We start from the raw sequence: 14,276 nt of genomic DNA, 5'->3' as shown, positions 1-14,276 counted from the left end.
TCCTATGGTCCACTTTCCTCTCCTATCAGATCCCTTCCCCTCCAGCCCTTCACCTTCCCCACTCACCTAGCTTCACCTAACACCTTCTGGTCATCCTCCTGCCCTTTTCCCAGCTTTTTAATCTGGCATCTTCCCCCTTCCTTTCCAGTCCTGAAGTCTCAGCCTGAAATGGCAACTGTTTATCCATTTCTATGGATGCTGCCTGACCTGCTGATTTCCTCCAGCATTTTGTATGTGTTGCTGTGGTGAACTACATATACCTGTCTGGACACGCCCTTCTGCTGACTACTCCTGTGGCTCCTCCCACAGACCCCTGTATAAAGGCAATTGGAGGCACTGCTCCTCCCTCAGTCTCCAGGATGTTGTGTTGGCGGTCTCTTGCTGCTAATAAAAGCCTATTGTTCACCTCCCATCTCCAAGAGTTATTGATGGTGCATCAGTTGCTAAAGATGCCATTCCTGCATTCCTAAGAATCGTGTCTTCCTAGTCTTTCGTTATATTGTAAAATTGCTACTTCGTTAAGACAGTTTGAAAGAATGTTACTTAAAGGGAAAATATAGACTGCAGATTACAGTGATTGTAGATCAGAAGAGATATATCTAGAAGTTTTGTGGGCAGACTGCAAAATGTCACCGTGTATGTCAGCGTCATTCTCTACCTGAGAAGTGAGAAAATAAAGATGTACCACATTACACGTACTTGGGCAACACTTGCGTCACACAGCTGTATTTCTTCAAGTGACCTAAATATATGGTTTGTCCCCAGGAGCCTTTGACAAGTTGCTGAACCTTTGCATCTCAGCTATGTTGCACAGTTAGCCTACTAGAAATTACTTTTATTTTCTCGTTAAGCTTTTCTAGTCAGGCAGTTAAATTAAAGGGACTTTATTTTACACAGTGGCCTATATATTCCTTTGTGCCTCCAGAAACAAGTTAAAACAGACAGCTTCTGTGTACAAATAAGTCTCCTTGCAGCTAAATCTACTTGACCAGAAAGAGCTCATGCAAGTGTCACTGGGTTGGAGGGTGCTGGAGAGAGTGGTCCCTTGATAAGAAGCCGGGGAAGTAACAAAGTTCAAAAGTTCAAAGTAAATTTATTATCAAATTACATATATGTCACCATATACTACCCGAATCTTTGTTTTCTTGCGACAATTCCAGTAAATACAAAGAAACACAAAAAAATCAATGAAAAACCACACACAAAGATGGGAAAAAACAATGTGCAAAAGACAACAAATGGTGCAAATACAAAAGAAAGTAAAGCAAACTAATAGTAATAAATAAGGAAGCAAAAAATATCAAGAACATGAAATGAAAATTCCTTGAAAGTGTTTCCGTAGGTTGTGGGATCAGTGTTGGGGTGAGTGAAATTATCCTCTCTGGTTTAAGAGCCTGATGGCTGAGATCTAATAACTGTTCCTGAACCTGGTGGTGTGGGATCTGAGTTTCCTGGATCTTTTTCCTGATGACACCAGTGAGAGAAACTGCACACAGAGACCATCAACCCATGCGCAAAAGACAACAAATTGTGTAAATACAAAACAGAAAAATACTAAATGATTATAATAATAAATAAACAAGTAATAAACATTGAGGACAAGAGCTGTGGAGTCCCTGAAACTGTGTCCATAGGTTGTGGAATCAGTTTAGCGACCTGTTGACTGAAGTTATCCCCTCTGGTTCAGGAGCATGATAGTTGAGTGTAATAACTATTCCTGAACTTAGGATCTGAGTCTTCTGTTTCACCTGCCTGATGACAGCAATGAGAAGAGAGCATGGTCTCGATAGCAGTGGTCCTCAATGATTACCGTTTCTTTCCTGCTCAATAGTGGGGAGGACTTTGCCCATACTGGGCTGCAGTTAATACTTTTTGTAGGCTCTTCTGTTCATGGGAATTAGTGTTTCAATATGCAACCAGTCAATATATCACACAGTATTACACAGCACACACACAATGAGCAGACAGTCTTTGTCAGTGGATGAAGAGTGGCAGTCATTTGATCACTTTCGACACTCAGTCTCTAACACGTGGAGAACATAAGCATTGCAATAAAAGTAATCCTCCAGTCTTTGAAAAAATAATAAACTGACGTGAATTTGAGCTGGTCCAATGCACACCTAATGAGGCATGCCCAGAGTCAATTGTTGAAAATGTAACAGACAGCCGACACATAAAAACTCAGTCGACACTGAACTTCCTGTTACCTGCCTCATTAATTCTCCATCCCACTTTCCCTCTGACCTATCGGTCTATGGACTCCTGTACCTTTACAGTGAGACCCAATGACACTTGAAGAACAGCACCTCACCTTCTGACTGGTCATATTGCAGCATCTGGGACTTGACACTGATTCTGCAAATTGATATCTCTCGGTGTATCATTCAGCCGTTTGTGGTACTGGTTCAGCGAGCTTATTTTTCCCTTACTTTTTGTCATTCTTCTCCTTCCTGTTCACTGGGAGTGGATGACATGCTGAACCTGTGCTGTAAGGCAGGTCTTCCTGCTCTGTATTCACTGTCCAGCCCACCCACCTTTCCCCTCACCTGGCTTCAACTAGCTTGTCCTCCCCCCACAACCTTTTCACTTTGGCTGCTTTATTTTCCAGTCCCAATGAAGGGTCTCAGCCCAAAACATCAGCTGTTTATTTCGCTCCATAGATGCTCCCCAACTTGCTAAGTTCCTCCAGCATTTTGTGTGCGCTGATCAAGATATCCAGTATCTGGGAAGGATCCCTCGTTTCTTACTCTCTCCTTGCTCCCATTCAATCATGGACCAGAAATTCCTGTTTACAGCTTGTCACAGCTTTTCACTATAAGATACACCACCCTCTTCTTCTTTTGTTTCCTTCCTTGTATTCACCGTTTCTCTTTCTGAAACTGCAGCTGAACCTGCAAAGTTTTCCCAGTAGTGTTCTGATTTTTATTTTATGTGATAGAATGTTTAGTCCGTAGCAATGTAACATTGGTTGTCAGTCCTCTACAGCTGAAGTCACTTGAGAGCTAAATGTTGGTGAGACCCCCTTTTTTTTCATCAAAGTAAAAACAGGGGCTTTACTATGCTGGCTGAGAGAATGGATGTGGCCTTGGTTTAATATTTCATTTCTGTTCACATTGCTGTGAGGATAAATTCGAAAAACTATTACAACTGTTGGAGCAAATACTAGTGTTTTGTTCAAATTCCATCTAAATTCTTGCTGCGTTAAAACATCCAATCTATTGAAAAATGGTGCTTCAGTCAGACTAATGAGACAACCTTGAATTCATATGGTCTGATGTTGATGTCTTGAGAAAATATTTTTTGATAGTTCTCAAAGGCAGGTGGTGAACATAGAGATAAAATGATACAGAAGCAAAAGGGGCCATTTGCCACATCATGTCAATCTTGGCACTTTGAAGAACTCTCCAGTTAGTTCATTCCTTTGTTCTATCCAAATTTCACTGCAAATTTTTTTCAACTAATTCCAGTTAGAATTTGTTTGCACTAAACACCAAACATCTTCAACCTAGATAATTGCTACAACAATTTCAACTCAACAGTTCTAGATTCCTTTTCTTATTAAAGGATCCTTTGATTATTGCTACTGGAAACAGCTTCTTTTCTGCTCAAGGTTTTAAACAGTACTGTCAATTCTCTCTTTAAATTCTCTGAGCCACATAGAAAAGTCCCATGTGGTTAACCCTCTCCACATAACAGAAATTGCCTTCCTTTGTATGAAGCTAGTATATTACCCTCGCTTCATGTCCTCTGTGAAGTGGGCTCTGCAGAACTGGTCAAAATACTCCAATTGAAAACTAACCAGCACTTCATAGAGATTTCACATAATTTCCTTGTTCAGTTATGAGGAGACCCTGTAGAATATGTTTGCAGAATCAAGGTTATTATCACTGATTAAGGTCACATAAGACTTGGTGTTTTATGTTAGCAGTACTGTGCTAAATTATAAAATTACAATAAATCACTGAAGTAAATAAATAGCCAAAATAAAACAAGAACCAGGTAGGGTATATGGATTCATGGACCATTGCTGAATGAACATTACGTTGCTTCTTCTTTCAGAGTAGAAGAAGCTGTTCCTGCATCAACGCATTTAGGCCGTCAGGCTCTTATACTTCTTTGCTGGTGGTAGTAACGAGAGGAGGATGTGTCCCAAATGGTGAGGATCCTTAGTAATGGACACTGCCATCTTGAGGCACCACCTCTTGAAGATGCCCTCAATGGAGGTGCGAGATGTGCCTATGATCGAGCTAAGTTTACAACCCTCTGCAGCCTCTTGTGATCCTGCTCAATATAACTATATAACCATTATATTTATATGATTATATTAGGGGTTCCTTATCAGGCTGTGATGCAACCAGTTAGAATGCACCATACATCTAAAAAAGATTGCAAGAATCTTTGCTGACGTAACGAATGCCCGCAAGCTCTTAATGAAGTAAAGCCTTGGGTGAACTTTCTTTGCGATTGCAACAATGTGCTGGGATCAGTATTTTTTATACCAGGCAAGGCTGATGTGGGCACCTGATAGGTAGGTGTAAATTTATCACAGACATGTTTTGGATAGAAAGAGGGAAACTTATCCTAGTTACAGAAATATCTGTTACTAGAGGGCTGAGGTTTAGGGGCAAGTGGTGAAGGTTTAGGAGGGACCTGAGGAACATAGAACAGTACAGCGCAGTACAGGCCCTTTGGCCCACAACTTTGTGCTAACCTTTAACCTTCTCTACAATCAGTTTAAATCATCCCTCCCCCATACTCTCTATTTTTCTTTCATCTATGTTCCAAAGAGTCCCTCAAATGTTCCTGAAGTATCTGCCCTTACCACGACCACTGGCAGTGCTTTCCCACACCCACCATTCTCTGTGTAAACTACCTATCTCTGACATCCCCCATATTTTACTCCAATCACCTTAAAATTATGCTCCCTTGTTTAAACCACCTCAGTCCTTGGAAAAAGGTCTCTGTCAGTTATTCTCCATCTGTCTCATCAACTAAAACATTCTCCCAAGTCACCTTGTATCTCCTTCTCTCCATACTGAAAAGCCCTAGTTTGCTTAACATATCCTCATAAGACATGCTCTCTAATCCAGGCAGCAACGTGGTAAATGTGTTGTGCACCCTCCCTCTCGACAGCTTCCACATCATTCCTATAATGAGGCAACCAGAACCGAACGCAATACTGAAAAGTGTGGGCTAACCAGAATGTTATAGAGTTGCAACATTACCTCACAACACAAATAATGAAGGCCAACACACTATGTGCCTTCTTAACCGCACTATCAATTTGTGCTGAAACCTTGAGGGATCTACAGACATGGACTCCAAATTCCATCTGTTCCTCTAGACTGCTAAGAATCCTTGAACTCTGCCTTCAAGTAAGTCCTTCCAGAGTATCACTTCATACTTATCTGGAATGAACACCATCTGCCTATTCTCAGCTCAGCTTAGCATCCTACTAATGTCCAGTTGTCACACATGACAAACTTCTACACTACCCACAATACCACTAACCTTCATGTCATATGCAAACTTACTAACCTATTCTTGTACTCGTCCATCCAAGTCATTTATAAAAATTACAAAAGGAAGGGGCTGCAGAAAAGATCCTTGCAAAATACTACCGGTCACCAACCTCTAGGCAGGATACTACCATTTACAACCAGCTTCTGACTTCGGTGAGCAAGCAAATTTTGAAACCACACAGCTATATTTCCCTGGATCCCATGTTTCCTGAGTTTATGAATGAGCCTTAAATGGGGAACCTGGTCAAATGGAAATGGAGAGCAGGTCATCGAAGAATTGCCATCACAATGGTGAACAGTTAGGTATGTTAGAGAGTAGAGTGGTATTCTTGGACTCAGCTTTTCAATGTGCCAATGGAATGTGTGTTGATGTCCAGAAGCAAACAGAATCAGGGAGAGCACAGAACAAAAGAGCACAACATTTCCTGAGAACAGGAATAATATGTTGTTGCTGAGGTAGTACAGCAGACATTGTGAATGGGCTGGTCTCATTCAAGGATCTGCAGAAGCCTCAAAGAAACATTTTACTACCCTTGAGGTCCCTTTTTTCAGCTTTCTACCTAGTTCCATATTCTCTTTTCAGGAACTTATCCCTTTTCCTACAGATGTTGTAGGTGCCAATATATATCACAACTTCTGGCTGCTCATCTTTCCCCTTAAGACCTAATCTGTGGACCTGAAGAAGATTGTTTTCATCCAGAGAGCTCTTAGAACCTGGAACACACAGCCTGAGTGGGGGCAAATGTTCTCATGACCTACTGTGTAAGAAAATTGTGGATGAGCACTTGAACTGCCAAAACACAAAATGCAGGTAAATGTGATGTCATAGACATGGCAGGTCAAAGGACCTATTTCTGCATTTTACAACTCCAATAACTTTATTCTCTGTCTCCACTTACAAGCTGATAACCCTGTAGGTTGTCAACCTGCATGTTCTTTTCAAAGTTTTGCGCCGTTATACAGACATGTCCATCATATTCCCTCCTTATGTTATAGTTTATTTAAGTACAGTATAATGGCTGTGTTGGGAGCTAGGTGTACTGCAGATGCTGGAAATCCAGAGCAACACACACAAAATGCTGGAGGAATTCAGCAGGCCAGGCAGCATCTATGGAAATGAATAAAGAGTCACTGCTTCAGATTGAGAACCTTCTTCAGGACTGAAAAGAAAAGGGAAAGATGACAGAATAAAAGGATTGGGGAAGGGGAAGGAGATCTAGTTAGAAGGTGAAGCCAGAAGGGTGGAAAAGGTAAAGGTGAAGGAATCTGAGGGGAGATGAAGGTGGAGCATGGGTGACAGGAAGAATGAGAGGCACCAGGCAAAAGTGATAGGCAGGTGAAAAGAAGAGGTAAGAGTCCAGATTGGGGAATAGAGGATAAAAGAAGGAGGAGGGTAAAAAGAATTACTGGAAGGAGTAATCAAAGCTCATACCATCAGTCTGGTGGCTGCCCAGATCAATCCCTGTGGAAAGTGGTGAGTTGTGGGGGTGGGGGGTAGGTAAGGTAAAGATGTGTTTGGTGGTAGGATCCTTCTGAAGGTGATGGAAATTGTGAAGAATGATGTGTTGAACACAAAGGCCCATGGGGTGGTAGGTGAGGACAAGAGGTACTCTATACCTGATAAGATGGTGTGAAGATGGGGTGAACATGAAAATCTGGGAAATGGAGGAAATGTGAGTGAGAGGAGCATCAATGGTCAAGAAGGAAAACCCTGTCCTTTGAAGAAGAGGGACATCTCTGATATCCTCAAAAGAAAAGCCTCATCCTGGGAACAGATGTAGCAGAGACAAAGGAATTGAGAAAAGGGAACTGCATTTTTACAGGAGACATGGTAGGAAGAGGTATGTATAGTGAAGACAGCTATGGAATAAAAGATTTTGGTAAACAGTTTGTTTCCAGAGATGGAGACAGAGAGATTGAGAAAGGGGAGAGAGGTGTCAGTAATGGACCAGTTGAATTTAAGGGCAGGTTGGAAGTTGGATGCAAATTGGATGAAATTGATGAGCTCAGCATGGGCGCATGAAGCAGCACCAATGCAGTCTTCAATGGAAGAGTTGGGGAGAACTAAGTGTAGTATTTGGTATGATTTTCATATATTGTGGTACCACGTGATGCTGTTTATTTGAGAGTATGCCTTTTTATTAAATGATGTTCTGTTAACAAGCTATTCTATTTATTCTTGCATGCAGCCAACATAAAAGAATTTACAAAAAAATGCATTGCTCCTGATATTGGGGTGTTGCTGCTTGAGGGAATAGCAGTGGAGTAATTTAGTCAAATGGAAACGGAGAGGAGGTCATCGAAGAATTGCCATCACAATGGTGAGCAGTTAGGTATGTTAGAGAGTAGACTGGTATTCTTGGACTCAGCTTTTCAATGTGTCAATGGAATATGTGTTAATGCCCAGAAGCAAACAGTATCGGGGAGAGTACAGAAGAAAGGAGATTGACATTTCCTGAGAAGAGGAATAATACATTGTTGCTGAGGTAGTACAGCAGACGTTGTGAATGGGATGGTCTCATTCAAGGATCTGTGGAAGCCTCAAAGAGACATTTTAATGAAGTTGCTTTACTAACCTATAAGAATGATGTTGGTCATGGAAATTCCTGATACGTGCTTATTGTTAACATTCTTGAGGGTATCGAAAGGTATAGGTGCCAGCTAGACCATCAGGCAGTTAGATTTGCACATGCGAGTAGGCATGTTCATGATAACCATAGTTTTGAATTGAAGAAAAGATTTGCAAGAAGCAAGGGTGTATATCTGAGGTCCTGCATGTTATATAAAGAAAATTGGAATCATCTGGTCAGGCAGCTGATGTGTTTTAAGGAGGATGCATTTGGCATATATAACAACAAAGCAGTGGAAGTGATTGACAAATATACTGTCAAGATAAAATCACCAGGAAAATAGTACCTATAAGGCTATACTATAGTATAGTACCTATACTATAACACATTTGTGAGACCACACTTGGAGTACTGTGTGCAGTTTTGGGCTCCTTATTTTAGAAAGGATATACTGACATTGGAGAGGGTTCAGAGAAGCTTCATGAAAATGATTCCAGCTCTTGGGCTGGAGTTCAGGAGAATGAGGGGGGGATCTCATAGAAACATTTCTAATGTTAAAAGGCCTGAACAGATTAGGGATGGCAAAGTTATTTCCCATGGTAGGGGATTCTAGGACATCAGGATATGACTTCAAGATTGAAGGATGTCCTTTTAGAACTGAGATGAGGTGAAATTACTTTAGTCAGAGGGTGGTAAATCTGTCTAATTTGTTGCCACAAGCAGCTGTGGAGGCCAAGTCATAGGGTGTATTTAAGGCAGAGATAGATAGGTTCTTGATTAGCCAGGGCTTCAAAGGGTATGGGGTGAAAGGAGGGGAGTAGGGATGACTGGAAGAATTGGATCAGCCCATGATTAAATGCTGGAGCAGACTCACTAGGCCAAATGGCCTACTTCTGCTCCTCTATCTTATGGTCTTATGGTCTTATAGTACCTTTTCCTTCCCAGACCCCAATCAGTTCGAACTGGCAAAAACGTCTCCTCCACGATCTCCATCAGCACAAGTGCACCACAAGGCTGTGTGGTTAGCCAGCTTCTTTGCTCACATTATTCTTTTAACTGTGAGGCAAAGCACAGCTCCAATGCTGTATTTAAGTTTGCTGACAACACCACTGCTATTGGCTGAATCAAAAGTGGTGATAAATCAGTATATAGGAGGGAGACTGAAAATCTGGCTTAGTGGTGCCACAACAACAACCTCTCACTCAATGTCAGCAAGACCAAGGAGCTGATTATTGCCTTCAGAAGGTGGAAACCAGAGGTGCATGTGCCAGTCATCATCAGGGAATCAGAGTGGAGCGGGTTAGCAACTTTATGTTCCTCAGTGTCATCATTTATGAGGATCTGTCCTGAGCCCAGCGCAGAAGTGCCATTATGATGAAAACGTGGCAACTACTACCTTCTTAGAAGTTTGTGAAGTGTATATTGACTGTTTACATCATGGCCTGGTGTGGAAACACCAATGCCCTTGAATGGAAAAGTAAGTACAAAAAGTAATGGAGATGACCCAGTCCACCATGGCTAAAGCCCTCCCAACCACTGAGCAGAACTACATGGAGTGCGGTCATAGGAGAGCAGCATCCAACATCAAGGACGCCCACCACCCAGACCGTGCTTTCTTCTTGCTGCTGCCATCAGGAAGGAGATACAGGAGCCTCAAGTCCCACACCACCAGGTTCAGAAACAGTTATTACTCCTCAAACATCAGGCCCTTGAACCAGAGGGGATAACTTCACTCACCCCCATCATCGACTTGATAAGACAACCTATGGACTCACTTTTAATGACTCTATAACTGTGTTCTTGATATTTATTGCCTATTTATTTATTTGTTTGTTTTTATTTTTGTTGTCTTTTGCATGGCCGTTGTTTGTTTGTCATGTATGGCTTTTCATTGATTCAATTGTGTTTCCTTCTATTTACTAATAATGCACATAAGAAAATGAATCTCAGGGTAGTATACAGTGACATGTATGTACTTTGATCATACATTTATTTCATTCAATTTGTATATACATTTCATATTTATTTTGTAATTTATAGTTGTTTTTATTAGCTATTGCTATGTAATGCTACTGCAAAACAACAAATTTTATACCAATGTTATTAAACCTGATTCTAAGTCTGATTCTGACTCTGATTTAGATGCAATCTCAGCTCTAACTGCTTGAAACAGGAATCACCTCAAACAAGGTAGGGCAATGGAGACATTAATCAGCAACAAAGTGACTTCCTCAACTTATCATGAGGAAGACAGAAAGTATTTTGTAAGATTTCCTTTCCCTAATTGACTTGGCCACTTCATTCTATCCACCTTTCACACCATCATTCTCATAAAGAATGTCTTCTCAAAGAATGAACCCATTCATTTCTTCCAAATACAAGATATTGTTGTAGAACACATCATGAGTCCAAGCTACATACAAAATGCTGGTGGAACACAGCAAGTCAGACAGCATCTATGGAGGGGTATAAGCTTTTGATGTTTTGTCTATCAAGATTGGAAAGACTGGGGTAGAAGCCAGAATAAGCTATCCTGCACAACAGGCAGAAGCTCTTGAGTGTTCATAATCAAACTTCAGTTCTGAAGATCCACCCTTTCTCAAGACAGAAAGACTGGTAGAATCCATTGTTGAGATGTCAGGAATGGATGAGACTTTTCACTGTACAGTTCACAGCAGCTTAACTCCTGATATGACTTTTCTTGACATATTCCCCCTTCTAATATCTAACTGGAGTTCAGTAGCTGATAATGTGTAGAACTGAAGGCTATGACCGAAAGCAGAATCCGTTCATACAGTGCAAGAGCTACCTTGCAACAAATAAAAATAAGATACAATTCAGCCACAAACAAGAGAAAATTTCTGGAACTTACATAACACGTTGGAGGAAAGTTGGCCCGAAAAGTCGACTGTACTTTGTTCCATAGATGTTACCTGGTCTGCTGAGTTCCTCCATCATTTGGTGTGTGTTTCATACAATTCAGTCCCCTATTGAGACATTTTAAAATTCATTTACATCTTTATAGTGTTTGAATAACCATGGTATGCTTCTGACCTGATTCCGACCCTTTAAGTGTGCAGCAGCAGAGTTGGTAAACACAAAATGTCCTAAGGCTGTCATCAGTCTAATAGCAAGCACATGCCAAATACAATTCCACTCAGTGGCCACTTTATTAGGTACACCTGTACACCTGCTCACTAATGTAAGTACCTAATCGGCCAGTCACGTGGTAGCAATTCAATGCATGCAAACATAGTGAAAAGGTTTGGTTGTTGTTCAGACCAAACATCAAAACAGGGAGGAAATGTTAGCTAAGTGACCAACTGTGGAATAACTGTAGGTGCAAGACTGGGTGGCTTGAGTACATCAAACTGCTGATCACCTCAGATTTTCAGGCATAACAGTATCTAGAGTTTTGCAGAGAATGGTGCAAAAATCCAATGAGAAGTACTGTGGATGAAAATGCCTTGTTAATGAGAGGCCAGAGGAGAATAGCCAGACTGGTTTGAGCCAACAGGAATGTGACAGTAACTCAAGTAACCATGCATTACAACAGTGGTGTGCAAAAAGAGCATCACTGAATGCACAAACACATTGAACCTTGAAGTGGATGGGCTACAGCAGCAGAGGTCACAAAGATTATTATAGAAATATTGCTTTTTAATTGTAATATCCACTGAGGGGCACTGCAAAGGATCGATGTAAGCTGCAGGAAGTTGTAAACTCAGTCAGCTCCATCATGGGCACTAGCCTTGCCAGCATCCAGGACATCTTCAAGGGACGATGACTCAAAACTGTGGCATCTATCATTAAGGACCCCCATCACCCAGAACATGCCCTCTTCTCATTGCCGCCATCAGGGAGGTGGTACAGGAGCCTAAAGGCACACACTCAATGATTCAGGAACCGCTTTTTTCCCTTAGCCACCAGGTTTCTGAATGGACATTGAACCCATGAACACTACCCCGCTGTTTTTTCTTTGCACTACTTATTTAACTTAACTTTATTCACAGTTTTATTATTATGTATTGCAATGTACTGCTGCAACATAACAGCAAAATCACAAGATATGCCAGTGATATTAAATGTGATTCTGATTCCATTAGTTCACAATGTAACTAATATTCTTTCCTCACAGCAGCTAAAAATATTAGTACTGTATAACAATGTGAAGATTACAGGAACTCAGGACACAATATTCCTGTTACTATAATTACAGATTAGTTAAGAGCTAATTCTACCTATACTTCATGACCCTATGACGGTGCTCATTTATGTGTTAAACAATCCATTCCATTATTTATATATTATATATATATATATATATATATTGCTTATGCTATACTTTGCCATTTCATTTGATGAATGAAACAAATTATGCACTGAAGCATATTGTTGGGACATTTTCTTAAACGTGATTAAATTTGTTTAGCTTGCTAAAGTATTGCTTCCAGGAATCAGTTTTTAATTTAATTTATTATTATCTATATATAGCAAATAAAGATTTCCCAAGAGAAAGTAAATTTCTATCCATTAATAAAATTGGTTGTTTCACACAAGATTTGTCAACTTTACAGTCATTAATTTTTGAAAGAGTGAGTCATGAAACCTCCCCAAAGACCCTATACTATTAATTTGGTTTCCCACTTTTAAAATTTGGGCAAAATATTGTATTTTAAGACAAGATTTTATTTACCAGTGCTGACTTCATTTATTAATTCCATCCTTCCAATCTGACCCATGTGAATTGGAGACAAAGAACCGAAGATAAAGCAGCAAATGAGCAGAGACATGTTTTGAAAGAAGAAGCATTTCAGGTACAGATTAGATATGATCCCATGAGAGAGAATAGAAGGACTTATAAAGTTACTGCTCCCAGGGTGATTACAAGTGTACAGATTAGTATGAAACAGAAACGGAAGCTTATGATAAATGCTGTGTTCATAATTCAGCAGAGAACCAAGATAAATGCAAGAAACAAAGAGCTGAACTGAAAGAATAATTCGAGGCAAAGGGCGAGTATGGGAATTTATCAACTGGTAACAGAAAAAGCAACACAAAATAGTCTTGGAAGTGAATTAAAATCAAAACAGCAGTTAAAAAAGTGACAATGCTCATTAGATTGGAGATTTTCCTAACAAGACTGGTGTAATAAATATATTGAGTCAGTTTTGACTAATATAGGTTTTTATGCAAATATTTCTGTAAAGAAGGAGATCACAAAGTAATTAGACTGGATGAAAATAAATAAAGGTACTTAGAGATTGTAAGTAAAACGTTGTATGGTTCAGATGAACAGTGTATTAAATAACAGGAAGAGCTGGTCAGAATCTTCCAATCATTGTTGGATATGAAGTGTTACGGGAAAATCTGGAAATACTACACTTCTGCCAGTATTTTTAGGCTAATCGGTCCAATGTCAATGGTGGAGGAATCTTTTCGGGGATATTAACCTGGGAAAAAAATGATAGAAAAATATGGTTAATAATGACACCAACTTAGCAGTGACATCTTACATAAAAGTATTCTGATTTTTAACTAGTCATTGTTTCTTCATAAGCTAGTGGAGAGAGTACACCCTTCTAATATGACATTATTGCTCAATCAGCCATATTCGGTGGGCCAACATGTAAAGTGCTCAGACCATTATTGAGTTCGGTTAACTTTTGTCCTTCCTTGTCATAAGCAGTCGATGCCTGCCAAGGGAAACTAAAATATTGAATTACACAATACGCTTCTGCAAACCCCCAAGTGCTGCATTAACACTATAGCTGTGTACCAGACAAGGTGCAGCACCCACAGGAAATCCCCCCCCCCCATTCAGTATCAGCTATCCTGCATAACTGGGCATAACTATCAGAAGATTTCTCTATATTCCTTGTTCTGGAATGTCACAAATATTTCCCTGGGAATTTGCATCGAAATCCACAGGACTGCCACTGTGATTTACCAAAGGAGTCACACAGGACAAGGTCACCTCTCTCTAAAGTTATCTTCTGTAATGCTGTACTTTGGACAAAGGATTTGCTGCTATTACCATCCCTCCTTGCTGCCTGATACTGGCACCCCAAGCAAGAAAGGTTCATCCTTAAAAGTCAATTCAGTAACAGTTGTTGCTCTATGTGCTTACCTGTGTGTTAAATTTTCTGCTGTTTTCACATGAAGAAATATCACAACAGATGAT

At 40.3% G+C, this 14,276-nt stretch overlaps 1 long non-coding RNA gene across 1 annotated transcript in view; it reads right to left on the bottom strand.

Annotated features, from left to right (window-relative positions):
- Positions 1–11,075, bottom strand: part of LOC132377515 (uncharacterized) — a 154,538-nt gene extending 143,463 nt beyond the window's left edge. The window contains exon 1 of the long non-coding RNA XR_009506667.1: positions 10,965–11,075. This is a non-coding gene — a long non-coding RNA (uncharacterized LOC132377515). The remainder of the gene's footprint in view (positions 1–10,964) is intronic.
- Between the last annotated feature and the right edge of the window lie 3,201 nt (positions 11,076–14,276).

Source organism: Hypanus sabinus, chromosome 18 (genome assembly GCF_030144855.1).
Source record: "Hypanus sabinus isolate sHypSab1 chromosome 18, sHypSab1.hap1, whole genome shotgun sequence".
NCBI classification, from domain to species: domain Eukaryota; kingdom Metazoa; phylum Chordata; class Chondrichthyes; order Myliobatiformes; family Dasyatidae; genus Hypanus; species Hypanus sabinus.
The sequence above is the reverse complement of the archived record's forward strand: the minus strand, read 5'-3'. Positions and strand labels throughout refer to the sequence as shown.